General features: G+C 44.5%; 1 protein-coding gene and 1 pseudogene across 6 annotated transcripts in view; one reads left to right on the top strand and one right to left on the bottom strand.

Moving 5' to 3' along the window:
- CHST10 (carbohydrate sulfotransferase 10) overlaps positions 1-1,664 on the bottom strand; it is a 36,925-nt gene extending 35,261 nt beyond the window's left edge. For 4 of the 6 annotated variants that reach the window (XM_036306766.1, XM_036306764.1, XM_036306767.1 and 1 more), the window contains exon 1: positions 171-1,362. The gene's annotated coding sequence lies outside the window, so the exon portion shown is untranslated. The other 2 variants (XM_036306768.1, XM_036306763.1) reach the window with 1 other exon arrangement.
- Positions 1,665-5,869: 4,205 nt separating this feature from the next.
- On the top strand, positions 5,870-8,043 carry LOC118655235 (annotated as a pseudogene).
- Positions 8,044-15,530: the final 7,487 nt, after the last annotated feature.

The raw sequence follows: 15,530 nt of genomic DNA, 5'->3' as shown, positions 1-15,530 counted from the left end.
GAATTGTATGGCAAAATAAACAACTCATTTGACACACAATGCAGCCCAAACTGCCTGGGATGCATGTGGCACAGTTCAGCTGTGCTTCCCTCAACTCTTACGAACTCAATGTGAAAATTAAAAGCAGTTTCATGTTACGGAGATAAAAAGATTAAGCTTTATGTACTCACATCCAGATTCTTCCAGACCGGTATCGGGAGAAAACAGACTCTCTTGGCTGCTGCAATCTCTAAGGCCCTGCATTCACCTCTCTCCCTCCTTTCCATGTCTGGCTCCCTCCCACCTTCTTATTGTATAACCTCAAGCATCTGAAAAATGACCTGCCTGTAAATGCAGATGGCCTACGATATGCACTAATTCTTTCCTTTCTTTGTTCAGTTCTGTGAGCACTCCAGGTAAGGAAAGAATTTTTCTGTCCGGTATTTCTTTGAGATTCTTTTCTTCAGGGTCAAGAGCAAAGATGGAACGATTTTTCTTTTCATCTTAACCCAAGATGGACTATGTCCTCATTTTAAGGGGAAAAGGGAGAAGGCCACTTCTCTCTGTGTGTCTTTCCTCTTTCACCCAGTCACTGGAAAGGGTAAATCCTGGAGACCAGCAAGCCGGAGCTAGACTCAGCTGCCTAATTTGAAAAATGTCTGAGACATTTCTCACCCTGGCAGTTAAAACTGACCAGTACCCAACCCTCCGTGGCTCAAAGCCCCAGACTTTGGATTTTTCAGACAAAAACTCCTTTATGACAGCGCTCCCGCTTAGCTGCCCAGAACCTGGCCGCGCTGTTTTCTATTCACGGTGGGCCCCGTCAGCCTTGGAAACAAAAACGACAGCTTTGGAAGGCCCGGTTCATCTTCCCAGCCACAAGTGCAGAATTCATGCCTCAACCTCAACTTCTGACAGGCCTCTGGGTTGTCAAAAGCGCAGCTGAGCGCACTCTGGGGCCTGGCTGGAGGGAGACTGCATTTGCAACCTTCCCTTTCAGTTCACCCACCAAACTGTGCACTTAGGAAAGGGCGCACACGGCCCCGCATCCCTGCATGCTCCCTGCACCCAAGAGGAACCTTTTCTTCCTCTTTCCGCCGCAATTACTAATGCAAAATCTCAGCCCAGGATGAAAGAAGTGACAGATCACCGCGTGTCCATAATCCCAGCGAGCCCAGCATCCCGCGGGGAGGATGCGCCTCATCGCCACAATGAACGCAAGGAAGGTTCTCCCCAGGAAACCCGCCAACTAGGAAGGTCCGCACGTCGCCAAACACTGGGATGCTGCTCGCAGAGAGAAGGCGGCTCGCCCCATCAGTCCACCCGGGTGGTGTGGGGGGCGGGTGTGAACGTCCGTGGAACCAGCCCCCGGCCGGGCCCCGAGCTCACCCTCCGTTGAGCCGGAGCGTTTCCGCGGCCCTTCCGCGAAGCTCAGCGCGGCCTCCGGGGCTGGGGGCCAAGGGCGCGGGTCCCGGCGTCCGGAGCGGGCAGCCCGCCCGCCCGCAGGTCCCCCGCGCCGCCGCGCCTGGCCCGGGAAGAGCCGGCCGCGGCGCCGGAAAGAGGAACCCCACGCGCCGGGCCCTCTCGGGGGGCGAGGCCACCACCGCCCCCCGCGGCCCCCGCGCGCCTGTACGCGTCGGTACGTGCCACCCGCGGGCTGGGCGCGTCCACACCGCCAACCCGACGTGCGCGCGCCGCCGGCTCCTCCGTGCGCGAACCCGCCGCCGTGCCACCGGGCGCGCGCCTCCGGGCCGGGCCGGCGCGAACGCACAGAGGCCGGAGGTGGCACGGCAGGGGGTTCCCAGCGACCTTGTCTGCCCGGATCTTCCTCCCCATGAAAACAAATTACACCCCAGGAAATTACCGGGACACGGGCGGCCGCATCGCGTCCCACCAGGTCTCCAGCCAGAACACAGGTTTGGTGTTTCAGAACGGAAAAGCGCGCACACACATACACACACACACACACACACACACACACACACACACACAAAACCCCAAAGTTGGAAAAATAGGTGCCTGCCAACATTTCCCAATCAGCCTCGCTAGGAAAAGCGGGGCCTCTGTTCTTTGCCCAGCCTCCGCGGCAGCCGGTCGGGGGACGTACCTTTGCTGTCAAGGCAGAGCTGATTAACAAACAACTGAGAAAGGCCCGAACAGTGCACAGTCCTGTGGAGTTGTAACTTTACAAACTCTAAAAAAATTTTTCATTTACAGTTGATATACAATAATATATTCGTTTCCGGTGTACAAGGTGAAGGGATTACAAAGTCCAAGTTGCTAGTTGTAACTTAACCTGCAGAAGTGGATGTGACAGCAGGATTTTAGAACCTGGTATGGAAGTCATTCCCAAAAGGGTAAGAGGTTTTATGCCCTGGAAAAGGTAAAGTAGTTTTGTTTTGATCTAACCTACATGTTTGTTAACTACCTCACTATTCTATATCCATTTAGCAAGCAGGGTAATATAGATATGTGCACACAAACACACACATTTTTGTCATGCATTCAAGAAAACAGCGTTTTTGTTTTGTTTTTGTCTACCCTGTTGGTTCCCTCCTCAATTAATTAAATATATCAGTGGGGCACGGTCTTTCAAGATTTCACTTTTTTAAAAAAAATATATTTTATTGATTTTTTACAGAGAGGAAGGGAGAGAGATGGAGAGTTAGAAACATCGATGAGAGAGAAACAGCGATCAGCTGCCTCCTGCACATCTCCTACTGGGGATGTGCCCGCAACCCAGGTACATGCCCTTGACCGGAATCGAACCTGGGACCTTTCAGTCCGCAAGCTGACGCTCTATCCACTGAGCCAAACCGGTTTCGGCAAGATTTCACTTTTAATGTGAAATTTAAGCCGGCATAGCTTAAAACGGCAAGATGTTCTACTTGGCCTAAATATCAAGACATTCAGCCCTTTGGGCACTATGGTCAACCTGAGACATTTCCTTTCTTCTTGAGGATTTGAATGGGCCCACATATATGGGAGAAGCACAGTAAGCAAAATTGGAGCTTAGATGTGACATGGAATATTGGGCAGGACTTAAGGGCCCAGTCTCTGGGAAGTAGACCTCTTGAGTTCAAACCCACATCTGTCTTGTGATCCTGTCTTCTTTTACCTTTCTCTGCCCCAGTTTCCTCATCTAGAAAATGGGATTATATGGTATTTACCTCAGAGTTTGCAAAAGAGTAATGGAGATACTGCATTTGAAGTACATAGCACAGTTCTTCCCCAGTTGTGAACCTCACAACAAACATAAGCTACTTTCGTTATTATTATTTATTGCATTCCCAGGATGCTGTTCAAATATTAAACGATAATAGTTCTTTCCAGGGGCTTGCACTTTGACGACTAAGATAACTGAGTATTTTTCTTGGGGTTTTCCCAAATTATTTCAGTTCCCTTTGTTGTTTCTATAAATGAGCTTCAGGAAAGTATTAGCAGTTAATCTTTATAACAGGAGGATAGTTTCTAAAATAGTGGTTCTCAAAGTATGATCTGTGGACCTCTAGAGGTTGCGATGTTAAAACTACTTTCATAGGACCTACAGAAGGCCAAGACAGATGGAAACATGTTCAAAATCACTAATCATCCGAGAGATGCAAATCAAAACGACAATGAGGTACCATCTCACATCTGTCAGAATAGCTGTCATCAACAAATCAACAAATGACAAGTGCTGGCGAGGATGCAGAGAAAAAGGAACCCTTGTGCACTGCTGGTGGGAATGCCGACTGGTGCAACCACTGTGGAAAACAGTATGGAGTTTCCTCAAAAAATTAAAAATGGAATTTCCATTTGACCCAGTAATCCCACTTCTAGGAATATATCTCAATAAATCAAAAACACCAATCAGAAAGGATATATGCACCCCTATGTTCATAGCAGAACATTTTATAATAGCTAAGATTTGGAAACAGCCTAAGTGCCCATCAGCAGATGAGTGGATTAAAGACAATGGTACATCTACACAGTGGACTACTACGCTGCTGTAAAAAAGAAGGGACTCTTATCTTTTGCAACAGCATGGATGGACCTGGAGAGCATTATGCTAAGTGAAATAAGCCAGTCGGAGAAAGATAAATATCACATGATCTCACTCATTTGTGGGATATAATGAACAATATAAACTGATGAACGAAAATAGAGCTAGAGAAAAAAATATATTTTAGAATATAATAAAAGTAATCCTGTTATTTGCAGATTTTTAATATTTCCTATTCCTACAACTTTTGTGATATTATATTATGTTAGTATAGTTTTGGTAATATTATATTTTAATTCTTTTTTCTTGAAATATTAATTTTTATTGCATGTAATATTATATTTAAAATCGTTTTTCTTGAAATATTAATGTTTATTGCATGTAACATTATTATACTTAAGATTGTTTTTCTTGAAATAAAAAAAAAATTCCCTGAATGCAAGGGAACAAAAGTGAAAAAACAAACCAAAAAAAAACATACTATCACAATAATACTAGAATGTTAGTTGTCTTCACTATACAGGTATTTGCTCTGATGGTGCAAAAGTCTTGGTGGTAAAACTGTGACACTTAGCATGAATCCAAGCAGTGGAACAAAATTGACTTGGTAGTCACCCCCATACACTTAAAGTAAAAACAAACATACCAAAGTGTCACAGAGGGAAGCCCCCTTCAGAATGGAAGGGCAAGTGCACAGAGCACTCCTGCATACCCAGGTGTGGTGGTTGTCAGGAGGCAATGCTCTTGGGCGATGGTTTGCAATGCAAAACAGCTAGCTGCTTTTTTTAATGGAACATCACCATTTTACTTGAAAGGACTGACAAACTGATTCCAGAAGCATGGGTATTTGGCAGTCATTTTCTCCCAAATGAATGAAATGAGCCTATCATTTCAAGGAAAACAACTGAGAGTGTTTGTCGCCAATGGCAAAATTCAGACTTCCAAGTGAAAAATCAGATTTTTGAAAAGACTGCATTTGCCACTATGAGTTTGACAACATCCCAATATTTAAAGATTTTTCTGATGAAATCAGTGGTCATACTAACAATCTTTTAAAAAAAATATGTGGTATACTGATAAACTGATTGTGGCAAAATAAGAAATATATACCTGGCCTTTTCTCCAGTTCATGACTGAGACTTCTAAAACCTTTGTAAAGTCCCAAATGATAGGAGTGATAGGATCATCCCTTGTTCTAATATTTGGTCTTTGTTCCTGACAAAACGCTCCTACTCTTTGGGTCTCTTGATAATTTTTAAAATATATTTTTATTGATTTCAAAGAGGAAGAGAGAAGGATAGAAACATCAATGATGAGAGAGAATCATTAATCGGCTACCTCCTGCATGCCCAACACCAGGGAATGAACCCACAACCTGGGCATGTGCCCTGACCAGGAATTGAACCCATGACCTTCTGGTTTATAGGTCAATGTTCAACCACTGAACCACACTGGCCAGGCTGGGTTTCTTAATAATTTTTAAGAACTGTACATGGGTTTGAAAACTGCTATTCTAAAATAACTGCTACTCTTTTACCAAATTCTTAATGGTAAAAGAAAAATATACCAGATTCTTTTACCCTCCATAACTGCCAAGTGTGCATCTTTAAAGTCAGAGCTAACAGTGCCTGAGCTGGAGGTGGCACTGGGGAATGACAGAAATTAACCACTAACCAAAAAGTATTGCCATCTGTTTGAACCAAACCTGTGCATTAATCAAATCGATACTTTTAGAAAAACCCAGATGCCTCTTATAGAGAGCATAGGTTATATGGACAACCATCATCCCATGAGAGTAGGAATTTGCCATTTCATCTGAACATTCTATGGTATTGAGATTTTTTAGAGAGTTCGTTTATGTTGCTCTCAGACCTAGCAGCTGCTTTCTCCAGCTCAGCCTTCAAGATGGGGAAATCCTTCACCAATTTCATGTGCAAGGAGGACTTGCATCCCGCCTCCACATCCAATATCAAGAAAGTATGGATGGCAGAACAACAAAAAAAAAATCCTGTATAATAAAAGAGAAACATGTAAATTGACCATTCCTCTGCTACACTCACCAGCCAATCAGGAATGAGTATGCAAATTAACCCATCAGCTTGTGGGGACATGGCTCCCTCGGTCGCAGGGCGGAGAGCAGAGCAGGAGGGCCAGAGGCTTGGGGGGCCGTGGCTCTCTTGGTCGCTCCCAGTGTGGGGAGCACCAGGAATGCTGGGAATCGTAGTTCTGGTGTCAGATGGATCTCCTAGACACTAGAGCAGCCGTGGGCAAACTACGGCCCGCGGGCTGGATTCGGCCCATTTGAAATGAATAAAACTAAAAAAAAAAGACCGTACCCTTTTATGTAATGATGTTTACTTTGAATTTATATTAGTTCACACAAACACTCCATCCATGCTTTTGTTCCAGCCATCGGTCCAGTTTAAGAACCCATTGTGGCCCTCGAGTCAAAAAGTTTGCCCACCCCTGCACTAGAGCAAAGTAGCCTGGAGCAAGTTACTGTTATGGTGGGGGATGGAGGGAAAGCAAAGGTGAGAGACATAAGTAAAATCAGAGTGTCTAGTTTAAATTAAAGGGAAGGTATTCTAAAACTTCCAGGAAATCTCCACCAATGAAGCAAAGGAAAAAAAAGCCTCTATTATTCTGTGAGCAACAAACCAAACTGGGTTGGGGGGGTCTCAGACAATTCGCTCATATGATTGCAAAGACAGACAGAAATGCCCGGATTGGAGGGGGCTCCCTGAGGGATCCCAGATTGGAGAGGGTGCATGTCAGGCTGAGGGATCCACCCCTCCAACCCTCCCCCCCCCCCCGCCCCGTGCATGAATCTTGGTGCACCGGGTTCCTAGTCATATGATAAGAAGAAACAAGAATTAATGAAAAAATATCTTAAAGAACAAGAATCATATGATAATAGATTGCTTATGGGAGATGAGCATATAAAGAATGGTCTTAATTTCATGTATGAAGCCCCACCAGGAGCTAAAAAAGAAAATGAAGAGAAAGAAGAAACAGGAGAGACTGAATACAAATTTGAATGGCAGAAAGGAGCACCACGAGAAAAATATGCCCAAGATGACATGAACATCCAAGATCAGCCCTTTGGTATTCAGATTCGAAATGTGAGGTGCATTAAATGTCACAAATGGGGTCATATCAACACAGATCAGGAATGTCCTTTGTTTGGTCTTTCTGGAATTAATGCAAGTTCAGTTCCCACCCATGGCTCAGGACCATCAATGCACCCTTTGGAGCTAATAGCGGAGGTGAGAAACAGTGGGTTTGCACTGAAATGAAATGTACTCTGGAGAAACTTGACCGCAAATGATTCATCATAGGAATATGTTGCAAGTGAGGGTGAAGAAGATCCAGAAGTCGAATTTTTAAAGTTACTAACGACCAAACAAAAACAGAAACTTCCCAGGAAATAGGATCGACTTGAGAAGGAAAACAAGAAAAAGAAAAAAGGTAGAAAAAGCTTCAGAAGAGTAGAAATAAACATAAACACAAATCTTCCTCCCCCTCTTCCTTCTCCTACTCTTCCTCCCCCTCTTCCTACTCCTCTTCCTTCTCCTCCTTCAGTGAGACTTCAGAAAGCAGCAGTGAGAGTGACAACAAAGAAAAAAAATACAAAAGGAAGAAAAACAAATGTTCAAGAAAGAAAAACAGTGATATGGGAGAAAAGGAGAAGTCTATGAAGAGAAAACTTTATGAAGAACTTTCTAGCAATCACTGTAATAAGGAAAAAGTCAAGGAAGAGCCTAGATTTTTAAAACAAGAGAGTTCTAGGGAGACTAGCAAATGAAATTATTTTGATTTCGACAAAAAGTCCAGGAGCCATAACCCACAGCCCAGAAAACAGAGGATCTGAAAGAAATGAGAGGAGCAGGAGAAGCTGAAGCAGAAGTCATAGTAGTTACAAGGAAAGGAAAGTAAGAAAATGGTCTTAGCAGAGTCCCAGTGAAGAGTGGAATACAAGAAATGATGCCAGAAGTCACGGCACAGATATATACAGAGGAGGAAAAATGGACAGAGAAAACTCGGGAGATAAGCATACTAGAGTGACACACAGAGAATGAAGCAGTAGAGAGAATAGAGACTGCACGTGACAATTAGCTGGGAATAAAAATATCTCTTCTTACCAAATACTTTTAGCAAGGTCTAATATGTACTATTGTCTTTCTAATAAAAAAGCTCTCTTTTAGTTTTCAATCTCTGTAAACTGCCATATCAAGGAAAAACTACATGAATCTCATAAGAATGAACTTTGCAAATATTTGTAAGTAATCTATTTTGGAGCTGTAAAAATATTTTCTATTGATAAGTATTTTTGTGCCCTCTATACCAGATTTAAAAAACACACAAACACCATAAACTCTGGGGAAAAAAGATTTTATAAGTTTCTCTCCAGTTCTTTATTTTGAGTCAAGCATGTATGGATTTGGAGTCCTTTGGCGTCGGTGCTTTAAGTGGACATTCTTTTTCTTCTTGCCTCTTCCCTAACCCTTGCTATGCCATAGAAAGGCTCCTCATTCTGCATGTCAGCTGGGGCAGGAGACAGTTCCCACAATACCTTTGTTTCTGATTCCATCTCAGTGGACACCAGCCACTCATAGGCTTCCTTGGGGTTTCTTTGAAAGAAGTGGGTGGAAATTATTTCTCAGCCACCCTGGTTTTTAAAGCTAATGGTAAATTACTCACCGAGAGAGCATATCCCATTTCCTTTTTCTGATCCCACTGAAAAATTGCACTTGGCTCCTTTGATGGGCGTATGAGGAGATGCTTACCAGAGTTGAAGTGAGATTTTGTCCAGGTTAAGGCTTTGGGAAAGCTGTGGTGGCCATAACCAGGCATCCGTATGTAGTTCTAGGTCTGTGAAATGTTTACTTAATTAGAGGGCTCTTCCCAGCAGACATGTCGTTAGAGCAGGGTTATACCAACCCACACAAGTTGATTTCCCTTTGCAATTTATAGATGGCTGTGCAAGTCAAAGGTTGTTTTTGTTTTTCGTTTTTGTTATTTTTACCAGTAAATGGCTGACAGAAACAGGATGGAGCCCATCCCCTGGTCCTCAGAAAATCTCTAGTGAGTTTATTATGGCCTTTATGTTTTTTTCCACTATATTTTTATTTTTTAAATATTACTTTGTATTAGTTTCAGGTGTACACCATAGTGGTTAGAGAATCATATACTTTACAAAGTGTTTCCCCTGATATTTTCAGTACCCACTGGCACCATACACAGTTATTACAATATTATTGACTATATTCTCTATGCTGTACTTTACATCCCTGTAACTATTTTGTAACTACCAATTTGTACTTCTTAATCCCTTTATCATTTTCAGCCAGCCTCCCACCCACCTACCCTCTGGAAATTATCAGTCTGTTCTCTGTTTCTATGAGTCTGTTTCAATTTTGTTTGTTCATTTATTTTGTTCTTTAGAATCACATATACTAGTAAGTGAAATCATATGGTATTTATCTTTCTTTGACTGACTTATTTCACTTAGCATAATACCCTCTAGGTCCATTCATACTGTCACACATGGTAATACTGCATTCTTTTTATGGCCAAGTAATATTCCATTGTATATGTGTATCACCACTTTTGATGGGCACTTGGTTTGCTTCCTTAGCTTGGCTATTATAAGTAATGCTGTAGAGAACATAGGGGTGCATATATTTTTTGGAATTAGTGTTTTGGGTTTCTTTGGATATATATCCAGAAGTAGAATCACTAGGTCATAAAACAGGGCCACTTTTAATTTGTTGAGTAGTCTCCATACTGTTTTCCATAATGGCTACACCAATCTGCATTCCCACCAGCAGTGCATCAGGGTTTCCTTTTTCTACATTGTTGCCAATACTTGTGTATTGATTTATTGATAACTAGAGGCCCGGTGCATGAAATTAGTGCACAAGTAGGGTCCCTATCCCTGGCCAGTGATCAGGGCCAGTCGGGCCTTCAGGCTGCCAGCTGGGGCCTTCCTTCATTCCGTGTCACCCCCTGGTGGTCAGCACATGTCATGGCGATAGATCGAACTCCTGGTCTCCTGGTCAAACTCCCAAGGGGACAATTTGCATATTAGGCTTTTATATATATAGATAGCCATTCTGACAGGTATGAAGTGATGTCTCATTGTGGTTTTAATTTGCATTTCTCTGATAATTAGTGACGTTGAACATCTTTTCATATGTTTCTTGGCCATCTGAATGTCCTCTTTGGAGAAGTGTCTGTTAGGTCCTCTGTTCTTTTTTTAATTGGATATTTTGTTTTTTGGTGTTGAGTTAAGTTCTTTATAAATTTTGGATATTAATTATGGACAGATGTTTTCTCTAATATATTAATAATGTGTCCTAAATTTGCTAAAATATGATAGGGCTTCACATTTGTGAAAATTCACCAAAAGAATTTAAGTCAGAGGCATTTTTAATACCGATATTTTGAACTGTTGAAAATATATTTTAAATATTCCTAAAATGAAGGAATCCAAAAAGGTGTGAATTCTTGAGATGGAAAGAGACCACAGACATGCCCCAGGTTAGACGACATTTCAAATATACTTGGCTAAGGATAGAAAATTATATTTGAAAGTAAAGTGACCACACAGAGTATGTTTGGACTATGTGATTGGGCCAATGAGATGTACACAGAAATGGTCTAAGCCAGCGGACGCCAACTGGTGGTCTGCGGACCACTGGTGGTCCATGAGGTCTGAAAAGTTGGCAACTGCTGGTTTAAAGAAACCTTTGGAGCAGTGGTTGCCAACCGGTGGTCTGCAGACCACTGGTGGTCCATGAGGTCCGAAAGGTTGGCAACCACTGATCTAAGCCATCTATAGGACTCACTCTTAAGAACATGCTATATGTTCCAGAATGGAAGCAGCTGTGATCCCTGAGTCACCATTTGGAGGAAAGTTGCAGTACCTGCACAGAATAAGATGAGCAAAAAATCAGTATTCACTGTGCTAAGCCAAGGACAGTTCAGGGTATATGCCTTATACAACACAGCCTATCCTAATACAATATCCTAGTTTAGTGATAAGAACACTGGTTTCATAGTCAGAAGACTTAGGTTCAGTAAGGTTGGACTATAAGAAATTGCTGATAATTAGTAGTATTTAATATTCAAGAATGGCAATTTCATATCATTCATACTAATAGTTCCTCCTCTGTAACCAGCTAGATATGTAACATTGAATAATCCACAAATCCCATTTTGATCTCATTTTCCTCATGTATTAAAATCAGACCTAATAGACCTCTTAAAACACCCCACCCAATAACAGCAGAATACACATTCTTCTCAAGGGTACATAGAACATCCTTTAAGACATATGCTGGGGTCCCACCCCAGCAGGTCCAGGGATCCCCAAAGGTGTGGACGGAGTCGGCGAAGAAGGAATGACATGGAGACAGTGTTCAGTTGATCAGCAGCCTAGCCAGGATCTCTAGCCAGGATCTCCAGCCAGGTTCTGTGTGTCCATGTTCTCTTGCTAGGTTCTCCAGCCAGGTTCTCCAGCCAAGTTCTGGTCTGGATCTCCAGAGAGGTTCTGCTCTGGATCTCCAGCGAAGTTCTGGTTAGTATCTCCATTCCAGGGAGTAAAGATTATGTAGCTTAAGCATGATTGTTCATAGTTAAAGTGATTAATTACCCACCTGGCACTTAGTTGAGGGGTTTTATTCCCTCCCTAACTTCAGGGGAAAATCCCTACCTGGGGAAACAACCTTTCTCAGAGACCTTGGTTAAAACACATAGTGCCAAGAAGGTGAGCAAACATATTAAGAACAGTATGCCATATATGCCAGGTCCCTTGAAACAGCAAGCATGGACCGGCTCCCGGCAGACATATATGCTATATGCTATGCTGTAAAACAAACCTCAATAAGTTTTAAAGACTTGATGTTATACAAAGTATGGTCTCTAACTACAATGGGATTAAAATAGAAATCAATAACAGCAGGAAATTTGGAAAATGCACAAAATTAAATTAAATATACTCTTCAATAATAATAAGAAACCACAAGAAATTAGAAAATACTTTCAAATAAAAAAAAGGAAAGCACAATATACCCAAACATATGGAATACACTGTAAGCATGCTCAGAACTTTATAGCCACAGATGGGAACATTATAAAAGAAAACGATCTCAAATTCAACCTAACTTTTCATTTTTTGTTGTTGTTGTTGTTAATCTCACCTAAGAATTTGTTTTCCATTGATTTTTAGAGAATGGAAGAGAGAGGAAGAGACACAGAGAGAGAAACATCGATGTGAGAGAGACACATGGATTGGTGGCCTCCTGCACGTGCTCCAACTGGGGATTGAACCTGCACCCCAGGTACAACTGAGGACCCCTCAGTCCATGGGCCAGTGCCCTAACCACTGAGAAAACTGGCTAGGGCTAACCTATCATCTTAAGAAATAAACAAAAAAAGATCAGCAAACTAAACCCAAAACAAGAAAAAACAAAGAAATAATAAATATTAGAGTGAAAATAAGAGAAACTAGAAAAACAATAGAGAAAATAACAAAACAAAAAATTGATTCTTTGAGAAGATCAGCAAAGTTGATGCACCTTTTTCTAAACTGACCAGGAAAAAAAGAGAAAGGAATCAAATTACTAAAATCAGGAATCAAAGGGGGTACATTACTGCCAAACCTATAGAAACAAAAAGGATTATAAGAAAATACTATGAACAATTAATTGTATGTGAACAAAATTAGATAACCTAATGGAATAGACAAATTTCTAGAGAGACATAGACTACCTAAAATTGACTCACTAAGTAACAGAAAATATGAATAGATATATAACAAGTGAGAGATTGAATTAGTAATTTTAAAATTTTCTACAAAAGAAAAAGATCAAGCCGAGGTGACTTCACAGTTGAATTCTACATTTAAAGAAGAATCCATTCCAATCCTCAACAAACTTTTTTAAAAACCAGAAGAGGATGGTGGGATATACCTCAATGCATTCTATGAGGCCATTACCCTGATCCCAAAACTAGACATAGACATCATAAGGAAAATACAGACCAATATCTCTTATGACTATAGACACACACACCAGAAAAAAAAAAAAAACCCTCAAAAAATTCAAGCAAATTGAATCCAGCAATCCTATCTAATAAAAGAGAAACATGGTAATTAGCCGTACATCCACTACCCTTCCCATTGGCTAATCAGGGCGATATGCAAATTAACTGCCAGCCAAGATGGTGGCCGGCAGCCAGGCTACTGACACAAACGGGAGGCTTGCTTGCTTCAGTGATGGAGGACTCCAATGTTCCCCACCTGCCGCTGCTGGGCTCTGAGCTGCTAAGAAACCTTGTTACAAATATAGAAGCTAAACAAAACCCCAGAAACCTGTTTTCAGTCAGCCGGGAACTCAGAGCTGGAGTCGCAACAAAGTTTCAAATACAGAAAGTAAACAAAGTAAAGAAACCTGCTTTCAGCAGCGAGGTCTCACAGTTAAAGCCGGTTCTGAGCTCCAGTGACAGCTATAAATCCAAGAATAAAAAAAAAAAAAAAGGAAAAAAGGAGCGGTTTGGAGCTTCAGTCACCACCAGCCTGAAAACAGCCCTCAGCCCCTCACCCAGGCTGGCCAGGCACCCCAGTGGGGACCCCCACCCTGAAGGGTGTGTGACCAGCTGCAAACAGCCATCATCCCCTCACCCAGGCTGGCCAGGCACCCCAGTGGGGACCCCTACCCTGATCAAGGACACCCTTCAGGGCAAACCAGCCGGCACCCACCCATGCACCAGGCCTCTACCCTATATAGTAAAAGGGTAATATGCCTCCCAACACCGGGATCAGCAGAGCCGCGAGGCCTCCTGGCCCCTGGAGCAGCGTGACAGGGGGCAGCGCCCAAACCCCCTGATTTCCCTGCAGCTCTGTGTGTGACAGGGGGTGGGGCCACAACCTCCCTATCCACCCTGCTCTGTTCGTGACAGGGGAAGGCGCCCCAACCCCTTGATCGGCCCTGCCCTGAGTGTGGCAGGGTGCAGCGCCCCAACCCCCTGATTGGCCCTGCTCTGTGGGTGATAGAGGGCGGCGCCCCAACCCCCTAATCGGCCCTACCCTGAGCGTGACTGAGGGTGGCATCACAACCTCCCGATCCGCCCTGCTCTGTGCATGACAGGGGGCGGCGCCCCAACTCCCCAATCGGCCCTGCTCTGAGCCCGACCAGGGGCTGCACCTGGGGATTGGGCCTGCCCTCTGCCACCCAGGAGCAGGCCTAAGCCAGCAGGTCGTTATCTCCCGAGGTGTCCCAGACTGCGAGAGGGCACAGGCCGGGCTGAGGGACCCCCCCCCCCCCCCCCGCCGAGTGCACAAATTTTTGTGCGCTGGGCCTCTAGTCCTATCTAATAAAAGAGAAACATGGTAATTAGCGTACGACCGCTACCCTTCCCATTGGCTAATCAGGGCGATATGCAAATTAACTGCCAGCGAAGATGGCGGCTGGCAGCCAGGCAGCTTGAAACTAACATGAGGCTTGCTTGCTTCAGTGACGGAGGACTCCAATGTTCCCCGCCTGCCGCTGCCGGCCTCTGAGCTGCAACTCTAAGCAACTATGTAACAAATATAGAAGCTAAACAAAACCCCAGAAACCTGCTTTAGTCCGCTGGGCTTCAGCCAGAAGGATCGCAACATTGTAAGCAAAGGCCAAAAACCTACTTTCAGCAGCAGAGGCCTAAGAGCTGGAGCCAAGCCTCAAAGCTAAAGCTGGCCCAGATTTTAAAAAAAAGAAAAAGAAAAAAAGGAGCGGTTGGGAGCTTCAGTCACCCCCAGCCTGAAAACAGCCCTCAGCCCCTCACCCAGACTGGCCAGGCACCCCAGTGGGGACCCCCACCCTGAAGGGTGTGTGACCAGCTGCAAACAGCCATCATCCCCTCACCCAGGCTGGCCAGGCACCCCAGTGGGGACCCCCACCCTGATCAAGGACACCCTTCAGGGCAAACCAGCCAGCACCCACCCATGCACCAGGCCTCTACCCTATATAGTAAAAGGGTAATATGCCTCCCAGCACCGGGATCAGCAGAGCCGCGAGGCCTCCCGGCACCGGGATCAGCGTGACAGGGGGCAGCGCCCAAACCCCCTGATCGCCCTGCGGCTCTGTGTGTGACAGAGGGTGGAGCCACAACCTCCCTATCCACCCTGCTCTGTTCGTGACAGGGGAAGGCGCCCCAACCCCCTGATCAGCCCTGCTCTGTGCCTGATAGGGGGGAGCTCCCCAACCCCCTGATCACCCTGTGGCTCTGTGTGTGACAGGCTGCGGTGCCCCAACCCCCTGATCGGCCCTGCTCTGTGTGTGACAGGGTGCGGCGCCCCAACCCCCCCCCCCGCCCCCACAGGCCCTGCTCTGTGTGTGACAGGGTAGAGCCATAACCTCCCCATCGGCCCTGCCCTGAGTGTGAGAGTGGCGGCACCCCAACCCCCTGATCGTCCCTGCTCTGTGGGTTATAGAGGGCAGCTCCCCAACCCCCTGATGGCCCTGCTCTGTGAGTGACAGGGGGCAGTGCCCCAACCCCCTGATTGGCCCTGCTCTGTGTGTGA

Source organism: Myotis myotis, unplaced genomic scaffold (genome assembly GCF_014108235.1).
Source record: "Myotis myotis isolate mMyoMyo1 unplaced genomic scaffold, mMyoMyo1.p scaffold_m19_p_43, whole genome shotgun sequence".
In the NCBI taxonomy this organism is placed as follows: Eukaryota; Metazoa; Chordata; class Mammalia; order Chiroptera; family Vespertilionidae; genus Myotis; species Myotis myotis.
The sequence above is the reverse complement of the archived record's forward strand: the minus strand, read 5'-3'. Positions and strand labels throughout refer to the sequence as shown.